The following is a 15,767-nucleotide window of genomic DNA, read 5'->3' on the forward strand; positions in this document are numbered from 1 at the left end:
TAGATATGGGGAGAACAGCACACCTGCCCAGCCTCGACCTAGCTCCCGAATGTATTGTGCTGATGAATGCGTTACTGAATTTGAGCTTCAACTCGGGCACCTGCTTTATTTATATCTGTAAGTGCTTCCTGTTGAGGTTTAATTTTTGTGACAGGAGCATCGTGCCAGAATGAATCCTGCCCTGCATATTTACCCACGAAGATGCCACCGCCGTTTTGTGCAATACCTCTACTCAACTGGAGTACTTTCTACTGGCTAATCAGTAAGTGCTACCTCGTTGGGTAAATGTATAGTGCTTTTCCTACACTACAACTGCGTGAAGGGCCAGAAGAGTTGTCTACAGTGACCAAGTGTGTCTTTACCGGCGCCGACGGGCCCCGGGGTTCCTCGAGTCAGCTGTCCATCATAGTGGCGGAGAGTTGTCTACAGTGACCATGTGTGTGTTTACCGGCGCCGACGGGCCCCGGGGTTCCTCGAGTCAGCTGTCCATCATAGTGGGGGAAAGGGCGGGAAGACGATGCCCACCGCTGGTGTGTGGGGCGGGGCCAAACGGGCGTGGCTTCCATGCAGTTCACATGCCTCTTGTTTATAAAGGGCCAGAGACCGATCAGAGCAGCAGATGAGGAGACAGAACCTCCTGGAGTCAGGAACCACACGGGGATTGCGCTCGAGCAAGTCATGGATGCACAGCTCTATCCAGGATCACAGCTAATTGTTGACGGTAGATATGGGGAGAACAGCACACCTGCCCAGCCTCGACCTAGCTCCCGAATGTATTGTGCTGATGAATGCGTTACTGAATTTGAGCTTCAACTCGGGCACCTGCTTTATTTATATCTGTAAGTGCTTCCTGTTGAGGTTTAATTTTTGTGACAGGAGCATCGTGCCAGAATGAATCCTGCCCAGCATATTTACCCACGAAGATGCCACCGCCGTTTTGTGCAATACCTCTACTCAACTGGAGTACTTTCTACTGGCTAATCAGTAAGTGCTACCTCGTTGGGTAAATGTATAGTGCTTTTCCTACACTACAACTGCGTAAAGGGCCAGAAGAGTTGTCTACAGTGACCAAGTGTGTCTTTACCGGCGCCGACGGGCCCCGGGGTTCCTCGAGTCAGCTGTCCATCATAGTGGCGGAGAGTTGTCTACAGTGACCATGTGTGTCTTTACCGGCGCCGACGGGCGCCGACGGGCCCCGGGGTTCCTCGAGTCAGCTGTCCATCATAGTGGGGGGAAAGGGCGGGAAGACGATGCCCACCGCTGGTGTGTGGGGCGGGGCCAAACGGGCGTGGCTTCCATGCAGTTCACATGCCTCTTGTTTATAAAGGGCCAGAGACCGATCAGAGCAGCAGATGAGGAGACAGAACCTCCTGGAGTCAGGAACCACACGGGGATTGCGCTCGAGCAAGTCATGGATGCACAGCTCTATCCAGGATCACAGCTAATTGTTGACGGTAGATATGGGGAGAACAGCACACCTGCCCAGCCTCGACCTAGCTCCCGAATGTATTGTGCTGATGAATGCGTTACTGAATTTGAGCTTCAACTCGGGCACCTGCTTTATTTATATCTGTAAGTGCTTCCTGTTGAGGTTTAATTTTTGTGACAGGAGCATCGTGCCAGAATGAATCCTGCCCTGCATATTTACCCACGAAGATGCCACCGCCGTTTTGTGCAATACCTCTACTCAACTGGAGTACTTTCTACTGGCTAATCAGTAAGTGCTACCTCGTTGGGTAAATGTATAGTGCTTTTCCTACACTACAACTGCGTAAAGGGCCAGAAGAGTTGTCTACAGTGACCATGTGTGTCTTTACCGGCGCCGACGGGCCCCGGGGTTCCTCGAGTCAGCTGTCCATCATAGTGGCGGAGAGTTGTCTACAGTGACCATGTGTGTGTTTACCGGCGCCGACGGGCCCCGGGGTTCCTCGAGTCAGCTGTCCATCATAGTGGGGGAAAGGGCGGGAAGACGATGCCCACCGCTGGTGTGTGGGGCGGGGCCAAACGGGCGTGGCTTCCATGCAGTTCACATGCCTCTTGTTTATAAAGGGCCAGAGACCGATCAGAGCAGCAGATGAGGAGACAGAACCTCCTGGAGTCAGGAACCACACGGGGATTGCGCTCGAGCAAGTCATGGATGCACAGCTCTATCCAGGATCACAGCTAATTGTTGACGGTAGATATGGGGAGAACAGCACACCTGCCCAGCCTCGACCTAGCTCCCGAATGTATTGTGCTGATGAATGCGTTACTGAATTTGAGCTTCAACTCGGGCACCTGCTTTATTTATATCTGTAAGTGCTTCCTGTTGAGGTTTAATTTTTGTGACAGGAGCATCGTGCCAGAATGAATCCTGCCCTGCATATTTACCCACGAAGATGCCACCGCCGTTTTGTGCAATACCTCTACTCAACTGGAGTACTTTCTACTGGCTAATCAGTAAGTGCTACCTCGTTGGGTAAATGTATAGTGCTTTTCCTACACTACAACTGCGTGAAGGGCCAGAAGAGATGTCTACAGTGACCATGTGTGTCTTTACCGGCGCCGACGGGCCCCGGGGTTCCTCGAGTCAGCTGTCCATCATAGTGGGGGGAAAGGGCGGGAAGACGATGCCCACCGCTGGTGTGTGGGGCGGGGCCAAACGGGCGTGGCTTCCATGCAGTTCACATGCCTCTTGTTTATAAAGGGCCAGAGACCGATCAGAGCAGCAGATGAGGAGACAGAACCTCCTGGAGTCAGGAACCACACGGGGATTGCGCTCGAGCAAGTCATGGATGCAAAGCTCTATCCAGGATCACAGCTAATTGTTGACGGTAGATATGGGGAGAACAGCACACCTGCCCAGCCTCGACCTAGCTCCCGAATGTATTGTGCTGATGAATGCGTTACTGAATTTGAGCTTCAACTCGGGCACCTGCTTTATTTATATCTGTAAGTGCTTCCTGTTGAGGTTTAATTTTTGTGACAGGAGCATCGTGCCAGAATGAATCCTGCCCTGCATATTTACCCACGAAGATGCCACCGCCGTTTTGTGCAATACCTCTACTCAACTGGAGTACTTTCTACTGGCTAATCAGTAAGTGCTACCTCGTTGGGTAAATGTATAGTGCTTTTCCTACACTACAACTGCGTGAAGGGCCAGAAGAGATGTCTACAGTGACCATGTGTGTCTTTACCGGCGCCGACGGGCCCCGGGGTTCCTCGAGTCAGCTGTCCATCATAGTGGGGGGAAAGGGCGGGAAGACGATGCCCACCGCTGGTGTGTGGGGCGGGGCCAAACGGGCGTGGCTTCCATGCAGTTCACATGCCTCTTGTTTATAAAGGGCCAGAGACCGATCAGAGCAGCAGATGAGGAGACAGAACCTCCTGGAGTCAGGAACCACACGGGGATTGCGCTCGAGCAAGTCATGGATGCACAGCTCTATCCAGGATCACAGCTAATTGTTGACGGTAGATATGGGGAGAACAGCACACCTGCCCAGCCTCGACCTAGCTCCCGAATGTATTGTGCTGATGAATGCGTTACTGAATTTGAGCTTCAACTCGGGCACCTGCTTTATTTATATCTGTAAGTGCTTCCTGTTGAGGTTTAATTTTTGTGACAGGAGCATCGTGCCAGAATGAATCCTGCCCTGCATATTTACCCACGAAGATGCCACCGCCGTTTTGTGCAATACCTCTACTCAACTGGAGTACTTTCTACTGGCTAATCAGTAAGTGCTACCTCGTTGGGTAAATGTATAGTGCTTTTCCTACACTACAACTGCGTAAAGGGCCAGAAGAGTTGTCTACAGTGACCATGTGTGTCTTTACCGGCGCCGACGGGCCCCGGGGTTCCTCGAGTCAGCTGTCCATCATAGTGGCGGAGAGTTGTCTACAGTGACCATGTGTGTGTTTACCGGCGCCGACGGGCCCCGGGGTTCCTCGAGTCAGCTGTCCATCATAGTGGGGGAAAGGGCGGGAAGACGATGCCCACCGCTGGTGTGTGGGGCGGGGCCAAACGGGCGTGGCTTCCATGCAGTTCACATGCCTCTTGTTTATAAAGGGCCAGAGACCGATCAGAGCAGCAGATGAGGAGACAGAACCTCCTGGAGTCAGGAACCACACGGGGATTGCGCTCGAGCAAGTCATGGATGCACAGCTCTATCCAGGATCACAGCTAATTGTTGACGGTAGATATGGGGAGAACAGCACACCTGCCCAGCCTCGACCTAGCTCCCGAATGTATTGTGCTGATGAATGCGTTACTGAATTTGAGCTTCAACTCGGGCACCTGCTTTATTTATATCTGTAAGTGCTTCCTGTTGAGGTTTAATTTTTGTGACAGGAGCATCGTGCCAGAATGAATCCTGCCCTGCATATTTACCCACGAAGATGCCACCGCCGTTTTGTGCAATACCTCTACTCAACTGGAGTACTTTCTACTGGCTAATCAGTAAGTGCTACCTCGTTGGGTAAATGTATAGTGCTTTTCCTACACTACAACTGCGTGAAGGGCCAGAAGAGATGTCTACAGTGACCATGTGTGTCTTTACCGGCGCCGACGGGCCCCGGGGTTCCTCGAGTCAGCTGTCCATCATAGTGGGGGGAAAGGGCGGGAAGACGATGCCCACCGCTGGTGTGTGGGGCGGGGCCAAACGGGCGTGGCTTCCATGCAGTTCACATGCCTCTTGTTTATAAAGGGCCAGAGACCGATCAGAGCAGCAGATGAGGAGACAGAACCTCCTGGAGTCAGGAACCACACGGGGATTGCGCTCGAGCAAGTCATGGATGCACAGCTCTATCCAGGATCACAGCTAATTGTTGACGGTAGATATGGGGAGAACAGCACACCTGCCCAGCCTCGACCTAGCTCCCGAATGTATTGTGCTGATGAATGCGTTACTGAATTTGAGCTTCAACTCGGGCACCTGCTTTATTTATATCTGTAAGTGCTTCCTGTTGAGGTTTAATTTTTGTGACAGGAGCATCGTGCCAGAATGAATCCTGCCCTGCATATTTACCCACGAAGATGCCACCGCCGTTTTGTGCAATACCTCTACTCAACTGGAGTACTTTCTACTGGCTAATCAGTAAGTGCTACCTCGTTGGGTAAATGTATAGTGCTTTTCCTACACTACAACTGCGTGAAGGGCCAGAAGAGATGTCTACAGTGACCATGTGTGTCTTTACCGGCGCCGACGGGCCCCGGGGTTCCTCGAGTCAGCTGTCCATCATAGTGGGGGGAAAGGGCGGGAAGACGATGCCCACCACTGGTGTGTGGGGCGGGGCCAAACGGGCGTGGCTTCCATGCAGTTCACATGCCTCTTGTTTATAAAGGGCCAGAGACCGATCAGAGCAGCAGATGAGGAGACAGAACCTCCTGGAGTCAGGAACCACACGGGGATTGCGCTCGAGCAAGTCATGGATGCACAGCTCTATCCAGGATCACAGCTAATTGTTGACGGTAGATATGGGGAGAACAGCACACCTGCCCAGCCTCGACCTAGCTCCCGAATGTATTGTGCTGATGAATGCGTTACTGAATTTGAGCTTCAACTCGGGCACCTGCTTTATTTATATCTGTAAGTGCTTCCTGTTGAGGTTTAATTTTTGTGACAGGAGCATCGTGCCAGAATGAATCCTGCCCTGCATATTTACCCACGAAGATGCCACCGCCGTTTTGTGCAATACCTCTACTCAACTGGAGTACTTTCTACTGGCTAATCAGTAAGTGCTACCTCGTTGGGTAAATGTATAGTGCTTTTCCTACACTACAACTGCGTGAAGGGCCAGAAGAGATGTCTACAGTGACCATGTGTGTCTTTACCGGCGCCGACGGGCCCCGGGGTTCCTCGAGTCAGCTGTCCATCATAGTGGGGGGAAAGGGCGGGAAGACGATGCCCACCGCTGGTGTGTGGGGCGGGGCCAAACGGGCGTGGCTTCCATGCAGTTCACATGCCTCTTGTTTATAAAGGGCCAGAGACCGATCAGAGCAGCAGATGAGGAGACAGAACCTCCTGGAGTCAGGAACCACACGGGGATTGCGCTCGAGCAAGTCATGGATGCACAGCTCTATCCAGGATCACAGCTAATTGTTGACGGTAGATATGGGGAGAACAGCACACCTGCCCAGCCTCGACCTAGCTCCCGAATGTATTGTGCTGATGAATGCGTTACTGAATTTGAGCTTCAACTCGGGCACCTGCTTTATTTATATCTGTAAGTGCTTCCTGTTGAGGTTTAATTTTTGTGACAGGAGCATCGTGCCAGAATGAATCCTGCCCTGCATATTTACCCACGAAGATGCCACCGCCGTTTTGTGCAATACCTCTACTCAACTGGAGTACTTTCTACTGGCTAATCAGTAAGTGCTACCTCGTTGGGTAAATGTATAGTGCTTTTCCTACACTACAACTGCGTAAAGGGCCAGAAGAGTTGTCTACAGTGACCATGTGTGTCTTTACCGGCGCCGACGGGCCCCGGGGTTCCTCGAGTCAGCTGTCCATCATAGTGGCGGAGAGTTGTCTACAGTGACCATGTGTGTGTTTACCGGCGCCGACGGGCCCCGGGGTTCCTCGAGTCAGCTGTCCATCATAGTGGGGGAAAGGGCGGGAAGACGATGCCCACCGCTGGTGTGTGGGGCGGGGCCAAACGGGCGTGGCTTCCATGCAGTTCACATGCCTCTTGTTTATAAAGGGCCAGAGACCGATCAGAGCAGCAGATGAGGAGACAGAACCTCCTGGAGTCAGGAACCACACGGGGATTGCGCTCGAGCAAGTCATGGATGCACAGCTCTATCCAGGATCACAGCTAATTGTTGACGGTAGATATGGGGAGAACAGCACACCTGCCCAGCCTCGACCTAGCTCCCGAATGTATTGTGCTGATGAATGCGTTACTGAATTTGAGCTTCAACTCGGGCACCTGCTTTATTTATATCTGTAAGTGCTTCCTGTTGAGGTTTAATTTTTGTGACAGGAGCATCGTGCCAGAATGAATCCTGCCCTGCATATTTACCCACGAAGATGCCACCGCCGTTTTGTGCAATACCTCTACTCAACTGGAGTACTTTCTACTGGCTAATCAGTAAGTGCTACCTCGTTGGGTAAATGTATAGTGCTTTTCCTACACTACAACTGCGTGAAGGGCCAGAAGAGATGTCTACAGTGACCATGTGTGTCTTTACCGGCGCCGACGGGCCCCGGGGTTCCTCGAGTCAGCTGTCCATCATAGTGGGGGGAAAGGGCGGGAAGACGATGCCCACCGCTGGTGTGTGGGGCGGGGCCAAACGGGCGTGGCTTCCATGCAGTTCACATGCCTCTTGTTTATAAAGGGCCAGAGACCGATCAGAGCAGCAGATGAGGAGACAGAACCTCCTGGAGTCAGGAACCACACGGGGATTGCGCTCGAGCAAGTCATGGATGCAAAGCTCTATCCAGGATCACAGCTAATTGTTGACGGTAGATATGGGGAGAACAGCACACCTGCCCAGCCTCGACCTAGCTCCCGAATGTATTGTGCTGATGAATGCGTTACTGAATTTGAGCTTCAACTCGGGCACCTGCTTTATTTATATCTGTAAGTGCTTCCTGTTGAGGTTTAATTTTTGTGACAGGAGCATCGTGCCAGAATGAATCCTGCCCTGCATATTTACCCACGAAGATGCCACCGCCGTTTTGTGCAATACCTCTACTCAACTGGAGTACTTTCTACTGGCTAATCAGTAAGTGCTACCTCGTTGGGTAAATGTATAGTGCTTTTCCTACACTACAACTGCGTGAAGGGCCAGAAGAGATGTCTACAGTGACCATGTGTGTCTTTACCGGCGCCGACGGGCCCCGGGGTTCCTCGAGTCAGCTGTCCATCATAGTGGGGGGAAAGGGCGGGAAGACGATGCCCACCGCTGGTGTGTGGGGCGGGGCCAAACGGGCGTGGCTTCCATGCAGTTCACATGCCTCTTGTTTATAAAGGGCCAGAGACCGATCAGAGCAGCAGATGAGGAGACAGAACCTCCTGGAGTCAGGAACCACACGGGGATTGCGCTCGAGCAAGTCATGGATGCACAGCTCTATCCAGGATCACAGCTAATTGTTGACGGTAGATATGGGGAGAACAGCACACCTGCCCAGCCTCGACCTAGCTCCCGAATGTATTGTGCTGATGAATGCGTTACTGAATTTGAGCTTCAACTCGGGCACCTGCTTTATTTATATCTGTAAGTGCTTCCTGTTGAGGTTTAATTTTTGTGACAGGAGCATCGTGCCAGAATGAATCCTGCCCTGCATATTTACCCACGAAGATGCCACCGCCGTTTTGTGCAATACCTCTACTCAACTGGAGTACTTTCTACTGGCTAATCAGTAAGTGCTACCTCGTTGGGTAAATGTATAGTGCTTTTCCTACACTACAACTGCGTAAAGGGCCAGAAGAGTTGTCTACAGTGACCATGTGTGTCTTTACCGGCGCCGACGGGCCCCGGGGTTCCTCGAGTCAGCTGTCCATCATAGTGGCGGAGAGTTGTCTACAGTGACCATGTGTGTGTTTACCGGCGCCGACGGGCCCCGGGGTTCCTCGAGTCAGCTGTCCATCATAGTGGGGGAAAGGGCGGGAAGACGATGCCCACCGCTGGTGTGTGGGGCGGGGCCAAACGGGCGTGGCTTCCATGCAGTTCACATGCCTCTTGTTTATAAAGGGCCAGAGACCGATCAGAGCAGCAGATGAGGAGACAGAACCTCCTGGAGTCAGGAACCACACGGGGATTGCGCTCGAGCAAGTCATGGATGCACAGCTCTATCCAGGATCACAGCTAATTGTTGACGGTAGATATGGGGAGAACAGCACACCTGCCCAGCCTCGACCTAGCTCCCGAATGTATTGTGCTGATGAATGCGTTACTGAATTTGAGCTTCAACTCGGGCACCTGCTTTATTTATATCTGTAAGTGCTTCCTGTTGAGGTTTAATTTTTGTGACAGGAGCATCGTGCCAGAATGAATCCTGCCCTGCATATTTACCCACGAAGATGCCACCGCCGTTTTGTGCAATACCTCTACTCAACTGGAGTACTTTCTACTGGCTAATCAGTAAGTGCTACCTCGTTGGGTAAATGTATAGTGCTTTTCCTACACTACAACTGCGTAAAGGGCCAGAAGAGTTGTCTACAGTGACCATGTGTGTCTTTACCGGCGCCGACGGGCCCCGGGGTTCCTCGAGTCAGCTGTCCATCATAGTGGCGGAGAGTTGTCTACAGTGACCATGTGTGTGTTTACCGGCGCCGACGGGCCCCGGGGTTCCTCGAGTCAGCTGTCCATCATAGTGGGGGAAAGGGCGGGAAGACGATGCCCACCGCTGGTGTGTGGGGCGGGGCCAAACGGGCGTGGCTTCCATGCAGTTCACATGCCTCTTGTTTATAAAGGGCCAGAGACCGATCAGAGCAGCAGATGAGGAGACAGAACCTCCTGGAGTCAGGAACCACACGGGGATTGCGCTCGAGCAAGTCATGGATGCACAGCTCTATCCAGGATCACAGCTAATTGTTGACGGTAGATATGGGGAGAACAGCACACCTGCCCAGCCTCGACCTAGCTCCCGAATGTATTGTGCTGATGAATGCGTTACTGAATTTGAGCTTCAACTCGGGCACCTGCTTTATTTATATCTGTAAGTGCTTCCTGTTGAGGTTTAATTTTTGTGACAGGAGCATCGTGCCAGAATGAATCCTGCCCTGCATATTTACCCACGAAGATGCCACCGCCGTTTTGTGCAATACCTCTACTCAACTGGAGTACTTTCTACTGGCTAATCAGTAAGTGCTACCTCGTTGGGTAAATGTATAGTGCTTTTCCTACACTACAACTGCGTGAAGGGCCAGAAGAGATGTCTACAGTGACCATGTGTGTCTTTACCGGCGCCGACGGGCCCCGGGGTTCCTCGAGTCAGCTGTCCATCATAGTGGGGGGAAAGGGCGGGAAGACGATGCCCACCGCTGGTGTGTGGGGCGGGGCCAAACGGGCGTGGCTTCCATGCAGTTCACATGCCTCTTGTTTATAAAGGGCCAGAGACCGATCAGAGCAGCAGATGAGGAGACAGAACCTCCTGGAGTCAGGAACCACACGGGGATTGCGCTCGAGCAAGTCATGGATGCACAGCTCTATCCAGGATCACAGCTAATTGTTGACGGTAGATATGGGGAGAACAGCACACCTGCCCAGCCTCGACCTAGCTCCCGAATGTATTGTGCTGATGAATGCGTTACTGAATTTGAGCTTCAACTCGGGCACCTGCTTTATTTATATCTGTAAGTGCTTCCTGTTGAGGTTTAATTTTTGTGACAGGAGCATCGTGCCAGAATGAATCCTGCCCAGCATATTTACCCACGAAGATGCCACCGCCGTTTTGTGCAATACCTCTACTCAACTGGAGTACTTTCTACTGGCTAATCAGTAAGTGCTACCTCGTTGGGTAAATGTATAGTGCTTTTCCTACACTACAACTGCGTAAAGGGCCAGAAGAGTTGTCTACAGTGACCAAGTGTGTCTTTACCGGCGCCGACGGGCCCCGGGGTTCCTCGAGTCAGCTGTCCATCATAGTGGCGGAGAGTTGTCTACAGTGACCATGTGTGTGTTTACCGGCGCCGACGGGCCCCGGGGTTCCTCGAGTCAGCTGTCCATCATAGTGGGGGAAAGGGCGGGAAGACGATGCCCACCGCTGGTGTGTGGGGCGGGGCCAAACGGGCGTGGCTTCCATGCAGTTCACATGCCTCTTGTTTATAAAGGGCCAGAGACCGATCAGAGCAGCAGATGAGGAGACAGAACCTCCTGGAGTCAGGAACCACACGGGGATTGCGCTCGAGCAAGTCATGGATGCACAGCTCTATCCAGGATCACAGCTAATTGTTGACGGTAGATATGGGGAGAACAGCACACCTGCCCAGCCTCGACCTAGCTCCCGAATGTATTGTGCTGATGAATGCGTTACTGAATTTGAGCTTCAACTCGGGCACCTGCTTTATTTATATCTGTAAGTGCTTCCTGTTGAGGTTTAATTTTTGTGACAGGAGCATCGTGCCAGAATGAATCCTGCCCTGCATATTTACCCACGAAGATGCCACCGCCGTTTTGTGCAATACCTCTACTCAACTGGAGTACTTTCTACTGGCTAATCAGTAAGTGCTACCTCGTTGGGTAAATGTATAGTGCTTTTCCTACACTACAACTGCGTGAAGGGCCAGAAGAGATGTCTACAGTGACCATGTGTGTCTTTACCGGCGCCGACGGGCCCCGGGGTTCCTCGAGTCAGCTGTCCATCATAGTGGGGGGAAAGGGCGGGAAGACGATGCCCACCGCTGGTGTGTGGGACGGGGCCAAACGGGCGTGGCTTCCATGCAGTTCACATGCCTCTTGTTTATAAAGGGCCAGAGACCGATCAGAGCAGCAGATGAGGAGACAGAACCTCCTGGAGTCAGGAACCACACGGGGATTGCGCTCGAGCAAGTCATGGATGCACAGCTCTATCCAGGATCACAGCTAATTGTTGACGGTAGATATGGGGAGAACAGCACACCTGCCCAGCCTCGACCTAGCTCCCGAATGTATTGTGCTGATGAATGCGTTACTGAATTTGAGCTTCAACTCGGGCACCTGCTTTATTTATATCTGTAAGTGCTTCCTGTTGAGGTTTAATTTTTGTGACAGGAGCATCGTGCCAGAATGAATCCTGCCCTGCATATTTACCCACGAAGATGCCACCGCCGTTTTGTGCAATACCTCTACTCAACTGGAGTACTTTCTACTGGCTAATCAGTAAGTGCTACCTCGTTGGGTAAATGTATAGTGCTTTTCCTACACTACAACTGCGTGAAGGGCCAGAAGAGATGTCTACAGTGACCATGTGTGTCTTTACCGGCGCCGACGGGCCCCGGGGTTCCTCGAGTCAGCTGTCCATCATAGTGGGGGGAAAGGGCGGGAAGACGATGCCCACCGCTGGTGTGTGGGGCGGGGCCAAACGGGCGTGGCTTCCATGCAGTTCACATGCCTCTTGTTTATAAAGGGCCAGAGACCGATCAGAGCAGCAGATGAGGAGACAGAACCTCCTGGAGTCAGGAACCACACGGGGATTGCGCTCGAGCAAGTCATGGATGCACAGCTCTATCCAGGATCACAGCTAATTGTTGACGGTAGATATGGGGAGAACAGCACACCTGCCCAGCCTCGACCTAGCTCCCGAATGTATTGTGCTGATGAATGCGTTACTGAATTTGAGCTTCAACTCGGGCACCTGCTTTATTTATATCTGTAAGTGCTTCCTGTTGAGGTTTAATTTTTGTGACAGGAGCATCGTGCCAGAATGAATCCTGCCCTGCATATTTACCCACGAAGATGCCACCGCCGTTTTGTGCAATACCTCTACTCAACTGGAGTACTTTCTACTGGCTAATCAGTAAGTGCTACCTCGTTGGGTAAATGTATAGTGCTTTTCCTACACTACAACTGCGTAAAGGGCCAGAAGAGTTGTCTACAGTGACCATGTGTGTCTTTACCGGCGCCGACGGGCCCCGGGGTTCCTCGAGTCAGCTGTCCATCATAGTGGCGGAGAGTTGTCTACAGTGACCATGTGTGTGTTTACCGGCGCCGACGGGCCCCGGGGTTCCTCGAGTCAGCTGTCCATCATAGTGGGGGAAAGGGCGGGAAGACGATGCCCACCGCTGGTGTGTGGGGCGGGGCCAAACGGGCGTGGCTTCCATGCAGTTCACATGCCTCTTGTTTATAAAGGGCCAGAGACCGATCAGAGCAGCAGATGAGGAGACAGAACCTCCTGGAGTCAGGAACCACACGGGGATTGCGCTCGAGCAAGTCATGGATGCACAGCTCTATCCAGGATCACAGCTAATTGTTGACGGTAGATATGGGGAGAACAGCACACCTGCCCAGCCTCGACCTAGCTCCCGAATGTATTGTGCTGATGAATGCGTTACTGAATTTGAGCTTCAACTCGGGCACCTGCTTTATTTATATCTGTAAGTGCTTCCTGTTGAGGTTTAATTTTTGTGACAGGAGCATCGTGCCAGAATGAATCCTGCCCTGCATATTTACCCACGAAGATGCCACCGCCGTTTTGTGCAATACCTCTACTCAACTGGAGTACTTTCTACTGGCTAATCAGTAAGTGCTACCTCGTTGGGTAAATGTATAGTGCTTTTCCTACACTACAACTGCGTGAAGGGCCAGAAGAGATGTCTACAGTGACCATGTGTGTCTTTACCGGCGCCGACGGGCCCCGGGGTTCCTCGAGTCAGCTGTCCATCATAGTGGGGGGAAAGGGCGGGAAGACGATGCCCACCGCTGGTGTGTGGGGCGGGGCCAAACGGGCGTGGCTTCCATGCAGTTCACATGCCTCTTGTTTATAAAGGGCCAGAGACCGATCAGAGCAGCAGATGAGGAGACAGAACCTCCTGGAGTCAGGAACCACACGGGGATTGCGCTCGAGCAAGTCATGGATGCACAGCTCTATCCAGGATCACAGCTAATTGTTGACGGTAGATATGGGGAGAACAGCACACCTGCCCAGCCTCGACCTAGCTCCCGAATGTATTGTGCTGATGAATGCGTTACTGAATTTGAGCTTCAACTCGGGCACCTGCTTTATTTATATCTGTAAGTGCTTCCTGTTGAGGTTTAATTTTTGTGACAGGAGCATCGTGCCAGAATGAATCCTGCCCTGCATATTTACCCACGAAGATGCCACCGCCGTTTTGTGCAATACCTCTACTCAACTGGAGTACTTTCTACTGGCTAATCAGTAAGTGCTACCTCGTTGGGTAAATGTATAGTGCTTTTCCTACACTACAACTGCGTGAAGGGCCAGAAGAGATGTCTACAGTGACCATGTGTGTCTTTACCGGCGCCGACGGGCCCCGGGGTTCCTCGAGTCAGCTGTCCATCATAGTGGGGGGAAAGGGCGGGAAGACGATGCCCACCGCTGGTGTGTGGGGCGGGGCCAAACGGGTGTGGCTTCCATGCAGTTCACATGCCTCTTGTTTATAAAGGGCCAGAGACCGATCAGAGCAGCAGATGAGGAGACAGAACCTCCTGGAGTCAGGAACCACACGGGGATTGCGCTCGAGCAAGTCATGGATGCACAGCTCTATCCAGGATCACAGCTAATTGTTGACGGTAGATATGGGGAGAACAGCACACCTGCCCAGCCTCGACCTAGCTCCCGAATGTATTGTGCTGATGAATGCGTTACTGAATTTGAGCTTCAACTCGGGCACCTGCTTTATTTATATCTGTAAGTGCTTCCTGTTGAGGTTTAATTTTTGTGACAGGAGCATCGTGCCAGAATGAATCCTGCCCTGCATATTTACCCACGAAGATGCCACCGCCGTTTTGTGCAATACCTCTACTCAACTGGAGTACTTTCTACTGGCTAATCAGTAAGTGCTACCTCGTTGGGTAAATGTATAGTGCTTTTCCTACACTACAACTGCGTAAAGGGCCAGAAGAGTTGTCTACAGTGACCATGTGTGTCTTTACCGGCGCCGACGGGCCCCGGGGTTCCTCGAGTCAGCTGTCCATCATAGTGGCGGAGAGTTGTCTACAGTGACCATGTGTGTGTTTACCGGCGCCGACGGGCCCCGGGGTTCCTCGAGTCAGCTGTCCATCATAGTGGGGGAAAGGGCGGGAAGACGATGCCCACCGCTGGTGTGTGGGGCGGGGCCAAACGGGCGTGGCTTCCATGCAGTTCACATGCCTCTTGTTTATAAAGGGCCAGAGACCGATCAGAGCAGCAGATGAGGAGACAGAACCTCCTGGAGTCAGGAACCACACGGGGATTGCGCTCGAGCAAGTCATGGATGCACAGCTCTATCCAGGATCACAGCTAATTGTTGACGGTAGATATGGGGAGAACAGCACACCTGCCCAGCCTCGACCTAGCTCCCGAATGTATTGTGCTGATGAATGCGTTACTGAATTTGAGCTTCAACTCGGGCACCTGCTTTATTTATATCTGTAAGTGCTTCCTGTTGAGGTTTAATTTTTGTGACAGGAGCATCGTGCCAGAATGAATCCTGCCCTGCATATTTACCCACGAAGATGCCACCGCCGTTTTGTGCAATACCTCTACTCAACTGGAGTACTTTCTACTGGCTAATCAGTAAGTGCTACCTCGTTGGGTAAATGTATAGTGCTTTTCCTACACTACAACTGCGTGAAGGGCCAGAAGAGATGTCTACAGTGACCATGTGTGTCTTTACCGGCGCCGACGGGCCCCGGGGTTCCTCGAGTCAGCTGTCCATCATAGTGGGGGGAAAGGGCGGGAAGACGATGCCCACCGCTGGTGTGTGGGGCGGGGCCAAACGGGCGTGGCTTCCATGCAGTTCACATGCCTCTTGTTTATAAAGGGCCAGAGACCGATCAGAGCAGCAGATGAGGAGACAGAACCTCCTGGAGTCAGGAACCACACGGGGATTGCGCTCGAGCAAGTCATGGATGCAAAGCTCTATCCAGGATCACAGCTAATTGTTGACGGTAGATATGGGGAGAACAGCACACCTGCCCAGCCTCGACCTAGCTCCCGAATGTATTGTGCTGATGAATGCGTTACTGAATTTGAGCTTCAACTCGGGCACCTGCTTTATTTATATCTGTAAGTGCTTCCTGTTGAGGTTTAATTTTTGTGACAGGAGCATCGTGCCAGAATGAATCCTGCCCTGCATATTTACCCACGAAGATGCCACCGCCGTTTTGTGCAATACCTCTACTCAACTGGAGTACTTTCTACTGG

The sequence above is a fragment of the Triturus cristatus genome, chromosome 8, assembly GCF_964204655.1.
Source record: "Triturus cristatus chromosome 8, aTriCri1.1, whole genome shotgun sequence".
NCBI lineage: Eukaryota > Metazoa > Chordata > Amphibia > Caudata > Salamandridae > Triturus > Triturus cristatus.